Source organism: Saccoglossus kowalevskii, chromosome 22, assembly GCF_978046115.1.
Source record: "Saccoglossus kowalevskii chromosome 22, keSacKowa6.1, whole genome shotgun sequence".
Taxonomy (NCBI): domain Eukaryota; kingdom Metazoa; phylum Hemichordata; class Enteropneusta; family Harrimaniidae; genus Saccoglossus; species Saccoglossus kowalevskii.
In genome coordinates this window covers 15,315,737-15,325,780 of record NC_140662.1, presented here as the reverse complement: position 1 = coordinate 15,325,780, position 10,044 = coordinate 15,315,737, and the positions used below count along the sequence as shown (strand labels likewise).

Below are 10,044 nucleotides of genomic sequence, written 5' to 3'. Positions count from 1 at the left end.
ATAGGGCTATAGAGCCTAAAATAACATTTCGGTGACAATGACTAAGTAAAAATAATAAAGCAGAACTTTGGCCATAACAATGGTTGTAAAACATTCCATAGCAGGTTATTATATGCATCTCAATGGTTTCGTCCCAGGTTCAGCCATCAGGGTTTAACCTTCTCAAATCATGTTTCTAGTGACATAACAACTGTCAGCATCCTTTATTCTATGTTTTTGTCATATTACCTCAAACCCTGCAAATAGCAGTGTCCAATCATGGAAAGAAACGGTGTGCATTGCCATGTAATAACTGTCATAAAGGTGATTGACAGGACATACTTGTTTAAAACAATTGGAATCTACCAGGTGTGCTTGTGATTTACATAACAAAGGATGTTTACAATTATGGGAGGACAATTGGAATCTACCAGGTGTGCTTGTGATTTACATAAACAAAGTATGTTTTCAATCTACTGAGTTGCCTACGTGAGATAGCTGCTGACAAGACCACATTCTGATTGGCTCATGTGCAAACCCAGGAAGTGTACATGAATCTGGAGCATTCATGCATATAAATACGCTAGACTGAAGAGAGTCATCAATTTCAACATTCTGGAACTGTGTGTTATCACCAATTCACACTTCCCTAGGCAAACCCCTATTTTAGTGAATTTATTTATTGTATTTTTCTGTGCTTTGTTCCTTGTAATTATTTTGAGAGGTATTAAAGCCAGGAGCTTGAACTTAATATGTTGGTGTATGTGTATTTCAGTTCCAGCACTATTGTCTTGCTTACCTCAATTGTAGCAGTGAAAGAACCCCCTGTCCAGTGTGAGTTCTGTGGGTGCGCCTCTCAATAGCAATAAGCAGGACTTACAGTGTGACAATGACAATGCAATAACATATTATAAATATTCACCTATTGTTTCGATATTCGTCAACACAACTATTGCAATTATATCTCTCTGTGTTGTTTATCAGCAATTAATATTGATATTCGGCGGACTTTTTTTATTGTAATTTGTTTTTTAAGTCCTCACCTTGTTTGCTTCAGGTGAATAATATATTCCTAAATAATATATTCCTAAGTTGTTGATGCATGATTTCGCAAACAGCTGGAACCAGTTCAGTTCATCGAATCTCATTTGAAGTATTGTGACACTATTGATGTACTAAGCATGGAATAAGTTATGACACATCGGTAACTGTTAATCATCTGGTGTGCCCTAATTGTTTTTTATTTCTGCCATTACTTTACATGAAGTGAGTTAAAACTTTTAACAGATTCAAAATCCACCCGTGAACACGAGTAGGGTGATTTCATGGGTACGCAATCCTCAACACGGCGATTCCGAGACAGAACGTATTGTGCAACATGGATTTAGAAAATAGTACTGGAACTCGCACAGCGTAGTGGAAGAATTGTTTAATGTACTTGACCTAATCTCAATGTTATATTTAACTTCGTACTTCCATGTAATTTCTTGTCTACGTATACTGACATTTTCTTCGGACTTCGTAGTAAACTTTTATCTCAAAGAGCCCTGGCTAAATAGATCATGCTATAATAACTGCCATCGAATCGTACATTAAACAATACAATGAAGTCGAGGAATCAATTGAAAATGGTTTTATAATTTAAGACTGTTTGTATTACTAGTTATACCACTGTGACTTAAGGTAATAACAACAATAGTTTGTGCATGTTTGTGACAATATGCAGAAAGTAAAGCTAGACTTTATTGGTATAACAATCTAACATCTATTCAGAATTGACGTGACATGTAGAATGACATGAATATTGTTATCGTTTCAAGATTTTGTCAAAGGGTGACATGGTACTAGTATCATCCTGGTTACCAACTCCAACGTCATCTTGGGTTTCATCACTGAAAAACAAAAAAAAGTATCATTAGTGCCGGAATTTATTTGTATGAATACAAATACTGCATTTAAATTTTAACATTTATGTGGTAACTCTGGAATATATTATCCCTAAGTTGTCTCACAATGTGCATGTACACATGCATACACACATAATAAAATAAAAATGGAATATAATGGAATGATACCACAGAGTGGGAAGATGTTGAGACAAAATAAAATATGACATAGAATTAAAATAATGGCTCGATGAATTTTAACGTATTGATGCCTGTCACTTGAGTAAGATCTAAACCATGAGTGAAAAACGTCGGTGCTACCAAAACAACTTTGACCAACCATCCAACCAAGATATCAATAACGATATTAATATTAATATCAACATTATAAAATCTAGCACTTTAAAAAAATTTAAATTTTGCGGTCATATATAGGCATCATTAAATCATTAAGCACTTTAACAACAACTGTTTCAGTAGTAAGAACCCCTTACAGGCAGACTGGAATATTATTTCTGTCGTATTATTTTCATTACGACCCAGTCATTGATTTGCTATCAATCTGTCAATTAATATTGAAACAACACTCAAATGAAATAGCGGGCAATGGTTTTTAAACAATTAATCAGCGCCAAGGATCTTTTTTAAATATTTTGAAAAAAATAATGAGAAGTATGTTTGCAAGGCCTAATGTTGACACTCAATTTCATTGTATTTAAGGAATTGTCAGTAATATGTACTATACTATTTTAAGATATATTCGAACTAAATCTCTCTGTATTTTTATGGGTTGTTTATCGGCGTTTATTATTTATTTCATACAGTATTTTTCATCATAATTTGTATTTTATACACTGGCTACTTTAAATACCGTTTACATTTATATATGACGTTCAAAGACAGTCTGCCAATGTAAGTGATGCCATGTAGTGCAAGCATGAACAATTTGGAAACAAATCAATATTGTTATAACCAATATGACAGCACCTCACAAAATATTTCTACCGATCCATGGAATTATTTCAACATTGAATTCTACATTAAATGTTTTTCACTCTGAATTGTATACCTGAATATTATATTAAAGCGGAAGGGTCGTCTGCGCACGTGCGGGAATTGAGTCCCAAGCGACGATAACAACACACGCTAAAACGGGTAGACGCTTGTTTGTAAACAATGACGCGCTTTGGCCATATGGCGCATGCGCAGGTGACGACTCCCCCGCTTTAATCTTTTTTATACCATGCGCCATATTTTGAGATTCAATTGTCACAAAAAATGGCAAAATTATTTTCCGTTCTCCATTTATCATTAATATCAGTGTTGCCAATTGTTAACACTCATTGCATATGGTACCACAATTTACATACATGAACCAATACACTATTAGTTTAACTATATAGTTTTTATTTTCAATTTTGGGTTATTTATAAATAAATTTAACAATATCAAACGGTGTTATTCCCATTTATGATTATATTTCAGATTTGAATTCCCCCAAAATCTTTTCATTTGATGTATTACATGAGTTTTCAAAAATTAAATCATTTATTTACTTGTAATTTGACTGTAATTGAAATTGACAGGACTAGCAGAAGAACACTCAGTGATCAGTAATATTAAAAAGTCTGGAAAATTCTGCAATGGAGAGGGGATTACTTATTACTCCCTCAGGGTCATTTTGGTCTGTTTTTCTCAATCAAACCCATCCATTATTACATTCGTAGCATTCGAGTGGGCCCATTTGTTATTATATGTATCTGTTTTTTATAGTGCAGTAACGTCTCTATAAGTTGATCTTTCTTTGCTGATATAAGTAAACTGTAATGACATACAGACAGGGACGATAATCATCTTTTTATAAGAATAATTTGAATATGATGCAAAACCCATTACATTATGCTGATCAGTTGGTAAAGGAATACAAAAATATATACAATACATTGACAGGCTTTTTCGAAATGTGTTCTTGTTTTTAATTATATCAGTTTGTTTGACATACAAAACTACATTTACTCACATGAGGTTGCTCACAGCTGCTCGGAGGCCCGTTCGTCTTCGTCTTCTTCTCCAACAACCACCACCATCAATGAACATGGCCACAATGAGTAACACGGACAGAAGCAACACTAGTTTCTTCATATTGTACAGACAATGGCACGATGTATGAATAACAGAGATAAACGAACAGTGGCGTTTGGTCTTTGCTTTCCTTTTTATAATGAGACATGTATGGGAATAAAGACATAATAAATATATGATATACAAAATGGCTCGCTTTGACACTGGAACAAGTAGAAAGACTGAACATAGACAACTCACATATGTACAATTTGATAAATCAGTGCCTAATCTCTAAAATGGAATCGTGTTCTGGTATTTAAGTATAGAAGTAACAACTTATTCTTTTTACTTCCTTAAACAAACAGAAATCTTTTATAGCCATCTCAAGGTAAATGTGAATATTTATTCTTGGACAGCTAGTATTTTATTAGTTTTCTGAGATTTATTCCATGATTGTACCGATTATATTCTGAAAAATGTGAGTTGATATAATGCTTAACATTATATTTACTTGTCATTACTTCACATATATTTGTAGCTATCATGTCCAGTTGCCTGCTCCTAATAGTTGATGTTGTTGCCTGCTTCTAAATAGGCGTAGCTGATGTTAATCTTGGACAACAACCCCCTACCCTCATGAGTGCGCATGAGATGGAAGCATCCAATGATGAAGCAGGTTGAAAACTGGACGTTCAACTTCATTACACTCACTTGCTGTGACGGTTAATGTTGTTTATTCCCCAGAATTTATGACCAGTTGACGTAATGTGCAATAAAAAATATCATGTCTCCATACTTTAAATAAATGAAATATCACAACAGATATATTTTGAAAAAAAGGTATATTTTTGAAAGGCCTAATGTTATTCTAGGGATTATCAGTAATCTCTACTATACTATTTTAAGATATGTTAGAATTAAATCTCTCTGTATTTGTGTGGGTTGTTTATTTATTTTATACAATATTTTCATCATGATTTGTATTTAAAGTATTTACACCATTTTCGTAAAGTGAAAAATACATTCACGACTTTCGCAATTTGATGACATGCCATCAACATGACTAGGCTTGTGTGTAGAGGCATGATTGTTGAAGCCAGTGCATGTGACCATGGTTATATTGTAAAACTACACAGGGCATATGGTACACGCGATTATTCGAAGGTCCAGCATATTGTTTTATTATTGTTACACACATATCAAATCTAACTTCTGGAAAACAGGCTTAAAGGACAAAATCAAAATTGTAAATGTTCGAAAACTATGAATACCCCAAAAAAAACACACACTTTGATGATTATTTACAATGCCATATGGGTGTATTGTGAGTCTCAATCACAGTCATGCGATTTTTTAAGTGATAATAACCCCGTCTAATATTGCAAATAATGCTGAATAAATTAGTGGCGAGCGAACACACATTGACTGAACAACAATTAATATCTAGGAACAAAAACTTTGACTGCTTACCTGTTCTATTAAGTCGATTTGTTAACACTCAGTGCCGTGGGATAGCAAAGTAACCCTTATAGTTTCCCTTGGTATTAATTATGCATGCAAGCAAATGACGTGTCTCGGTTTTAATGATAGGCGGAGCATGGCTCGGTTCACTTCTTGTTTAGAGGTCTACAAAATAAATGTCACTGATCCATGTGCTTTTTTCACTGTTCGTTCGTGCCCGTGATCAACAGGTATTTTCAGTGTTTTAAACCAGTGACCAACATCAAAGCGTATTTATTATCACTACGGTATCACATATTTTGCCGGTCATCGTAGAAGTGAATAAATTGCGCATTGACGTGTCCATTGAATCTATGATTGGCTGGTTGCTTCGTGACGTTGCATGGGATGTCAATAATTCTCTGTTCTGTACCAGTGGAAAAAAAACATGTAATGTCGCGTGAGGGCGTTTAAAGCGTTAATAATTGGTATATGAATATATAATAACGCACACGCAGGCTATGCTAATCAGTTGCTAGAAAAATATCAACAAATAATTTGTTGAGGTATCGTAAACTTTCATTCAGACGACTTGTTCAGTAAACTTTTATCAAAGAACCCTGGCTAATGAGATCATGTTATACCAACCACAATCAAATCTAAACTAAACCAAACAACCGATGAAGTCGTAGAATCAAAACTATTTCATAATTTGTTTGATAAGTATCTGGCTCTAAATGAATATATTAACTTATAATGATATATATGCATCATAAATTTGACTGTAACAGGATGCAAAGATCAATAATAATGTGGTCGTTTGTCGTTTGGTGGCTCTGGTCACTAGTATACAACATGGCGAATGCTATTATTAAAGAGTAATACACATCATTCAATGTTATGGAGAATAAAAACAGAAAAACGCAATTTTACTACGTTTTACTGGGACGATATCACGGGGTAAATCATACATATTCAATCGTAGATGACAAATATAAGACATATCATGAAATACGAGGGGGTCAATAAGTTCACGACCTCACTATGAAACAAGGGGCGGAACTTCTATTCTGGAGTATAACTTTATACTATAATGTCTTAAGTCATTACCTATAAAAATGCAAATTTAGGTATTCATTAATTAGCACGTGGTGACCATTTAAAATCAGCAGGTGAGATGAAAATCACAAAATGTATGTGACAGAATCTCGTGCTGAGATCAAGTATCTCTATAAAAAGGGAATGGCTACCAACGAAATCCACATGGTCACAACACTGTAAAGAAGTGGGTTGCTAACTTTAAGCGAGGCAAGGAGAGCACGAAAGATGATCAAAGGTCTGGACGCCCAAATTCTGCGACCACGGACAATCAGGTTGAGGCATCCATCGTATGTTAATGAATGACAGACGTGTCACTATCCGACATATCGGGCATTCACTAGGCATCAGTTATTGCGCAGTTCAAAATGTTTTGTCGAACACTTCGTATTTGATTTCAACCAGAGTCCCGCTCTTCTAAACTCGGTGTTCGATATAATCATGTTCATGTTCAGGGAGTATGTTGATACACGTTATTTCAACAGGTGAGAGAAATTATCCATGATAAAGATTATAAGGTAAAGACACGAAATATTATTGAATGTCTATCTATCAGATCACACATCAACACATAGAGGTGTCCACGCAGAGACAACTACTAGAGTTAACTAGCAATCTGAATTGTACAATCTCTTAGATTCTGGTACTATATTCAATGTGATGTGGTTCATTACATTCAAATATCTTTCAATTATATATTATATTATCCTTTCAAATTGTCTTCGTCGCCTGTTGTTTTTATCAATCCATTTGAGAAAACGTAAATGGTCTGGAATTTTCCATACTCATAGTCCCTAAAGTTAAGTGGTGCACCTTTCAATTAATCAGGTGGTTCGGTGACGGGTGTGAACAAGAACAAAGCACGAAGACAGAATATTCCTGCTGTTTAATCATAACATATACTAGTATATTCTTCGTTCTTCTGTTTAAAGTAAACCCCACCCTAATCTTTAAAACGAAGAACAAGGACCACACGTTAATATTCAAATAAATACATTTACATGCAGTCTTTGTTCTTCTGTTTAAAGAAAACCCCACCACAGACATTAAAACGAAAAACGAAGAACAAAGATCACACGATAATATTCAAATTCTGGATTTATATTCCGCGGATTTATGACTACACCTTAATATTTAACACTTCATATTTAAATTCTTCGGATTTGAATTGATGACTACATCCATGGTGGTTAAGTACATCACATATGTTTATCAGACTGGTTTATGCACCATGTGTATACTGTAGTATAAAATGTTTTCACATAATTCTATCCATTGTGAAATTACCACATTCACTACTATTGATATCCAATGCAAATTTATGCCGACGTCTATTTTATTACCGTCGCATTATGTTATTTTTTTCAATAAACGCATAGGTCGCATTCACCTATTTATCGCCGTTCACAAGTCGCAGTGGAGTAAATCTTAAAATACATCCCAATTATCGCTAAGCATGGAATGAGTTGATTTAAATTTATTTGACATTGTCCCAAATCATGTCAATTCGTCTCATACATCTGTGATAGTATGTTTGATGTTTCAAAACTTTTCTCTTTGGTAACCGGGATTTGATTGTTCTCCACGTTGGACTCACATAAACACGCAGAAGCTTAATTCGTGTCACATTCGATTCTCCGACTGACTAGAGCTTTTCTTCCCGAGACAGCTTCAAAGCACTTTTATTACTTGTCAACCATTAGAGTATAAGAGACTTTGAGGTTTTGCCTCTAAACAAACAGCCAATCACATGAAGGTTTTACACATCATAATACAATTGATTAATCGTCACTATATTAGGAAAACCACTATCATATTGTCAACGTCAGTTTATATATTTATGGGCGCTAATGGTCTTGCAATAACATTCCACAGTTGACATTAGTATACATCATTAGTTCTGGACTACGACCAAGGTACCGCATAAGTTTGAAATCGCAAACTCATGAGAATGTATCGACTAATCTCAATCAGTCCTGTTATCTGGCCTCATCATTTAACCATTATCAGTAGATGTCATGGCAACCACCATTAAATCGAAATATAAATCATGATACATCCATGGCGGATAAGTACGTCACATAAGTTTATCATTCTGGTGTATGCACCATGTGTAAACTGTAGTTTACCATAGTGAAATTACTACATTCACTTCCATTCATATCAGATGCAAACTTATGCCGACGTCTATTTTATTTTCTTCATATTATGTTAAAAATTGTTTTAATAAACACATGGGTTGTATTCACTCTCATTATCGCCGTTCATTAAATGAGCTAATTTTAAATTATTTGACATTTAATGACATCGTGTCAAATCGTCTCATACATCCATGGTGGACAGCTACGTCGCATATGTTTATGTAGACCGTAGTATAAAATGCTTTCACATAATACTATCTGTATGAAATTGTCACATTCACACACATTCCTATCAGGTGCAAACCTAAGCCAATGTATATTTTATCGCAGGCGCATTTTGTCATAATTCATTTTAATACAAACATGGATCGCAGTGGAATAAATCATTCGCCCTTATTAGCGCCATTCATGGATCGAGCTTGTTTCAATTTATTTGACACTATTCGAAATCTTATCAAATCACCTCATACATCCATAGTGAATAACATATAGTTGTTTATTAGTCTCCTTTTACACCATGTGTAGGCTGTGGTATCGATGCTTTCAAATAACTCAACCCATAGTGAAATAACCACAGTCACTCCCATTCATGTGATCGTGTTAGATCTGATAAAACTACCTCAAACAGCCCTCTACAAAAATGTATGAGTATATACATATAAAACATGATATGAACCTAGGGAGAATACTGTGTGAAGCAAATAATTTAACGCATGGTGATACATTGTTAAATCAAACAACTCAGCTCACAATACCCACCTATGTTAATTATCAAATTCAAATTATTTACTTGACATTATCTTAATATGCGTGTTCAGTTGTTTTGCTCGCAATAGCCGTGGTTGATGTTAATATTGGACACCCCCCTATAATATCATGAGTGCGCATGGGGTGGAAACATTACATCACCCAATGATGAAGCAAGTTGAAGCAGGTGGAAGACTGGACCTTCAACCACATTACACTCACTTCCAACAATGGGAATATCGTGTTTTTGCTGTGACGGTTAATGTTATTAATTCCTTAGAATTTATGATTTGTTGACATAATGCCCAATAAAAAATATTATGTATGCATTCTTCAGAAAAGAAATAAAAAATGTTGAAAAAAAATCGTATTTTTTGTGAGGCCTAATGTTTTTGTATTCTAAGAATTATCAGTAATCTCTACTATACTATTTTAAGATATGTTCGAATTGAATCTTTCTGTATTTTTATGGGTCGTTATTATTTATTTTATACTGTAGTTTTCATTATAATTTGTATTTTGAGTCTATACATTATTTTCCTAAAGTGAACAATACATTCCCCACTTTCACAAGGTGATAAACATGCAATAAAAATAACTGGTCTTGTTTGTGAGAGCATGACTGTTGGAGCCAGTTCATGTGACCATGTGCATTAACATATGGTATGATAGATAGATAGTTTGTCCAA

At 34.2% G+C, this 10,044-nt stretch overlaps 1 long non-coding RNA gene across 1 annotated transcript; it reads right to left on the bottom strand.

Moving 5' to 3' along the window:
• Positions 1-1,678: 1,678 nt before the first annotated feature.
• On the bottom strand, positions 1,679-5,546 carry LOC146729044 (uncharacterized). The gene is made up of 3 exons (XR_014928176.1): positions 5,400-5,546; positions 3,886-4,077; positions 1,679-1,871 (listed from the first exon to the last, which is right to left on the bottom strand). It is a non-coding gene; the product is annotated as an uncharacterized LOC146729044 (long non-coding RNA).
• Positions 5,547-10,044: the final 4,498 nt, after the last annotated feature.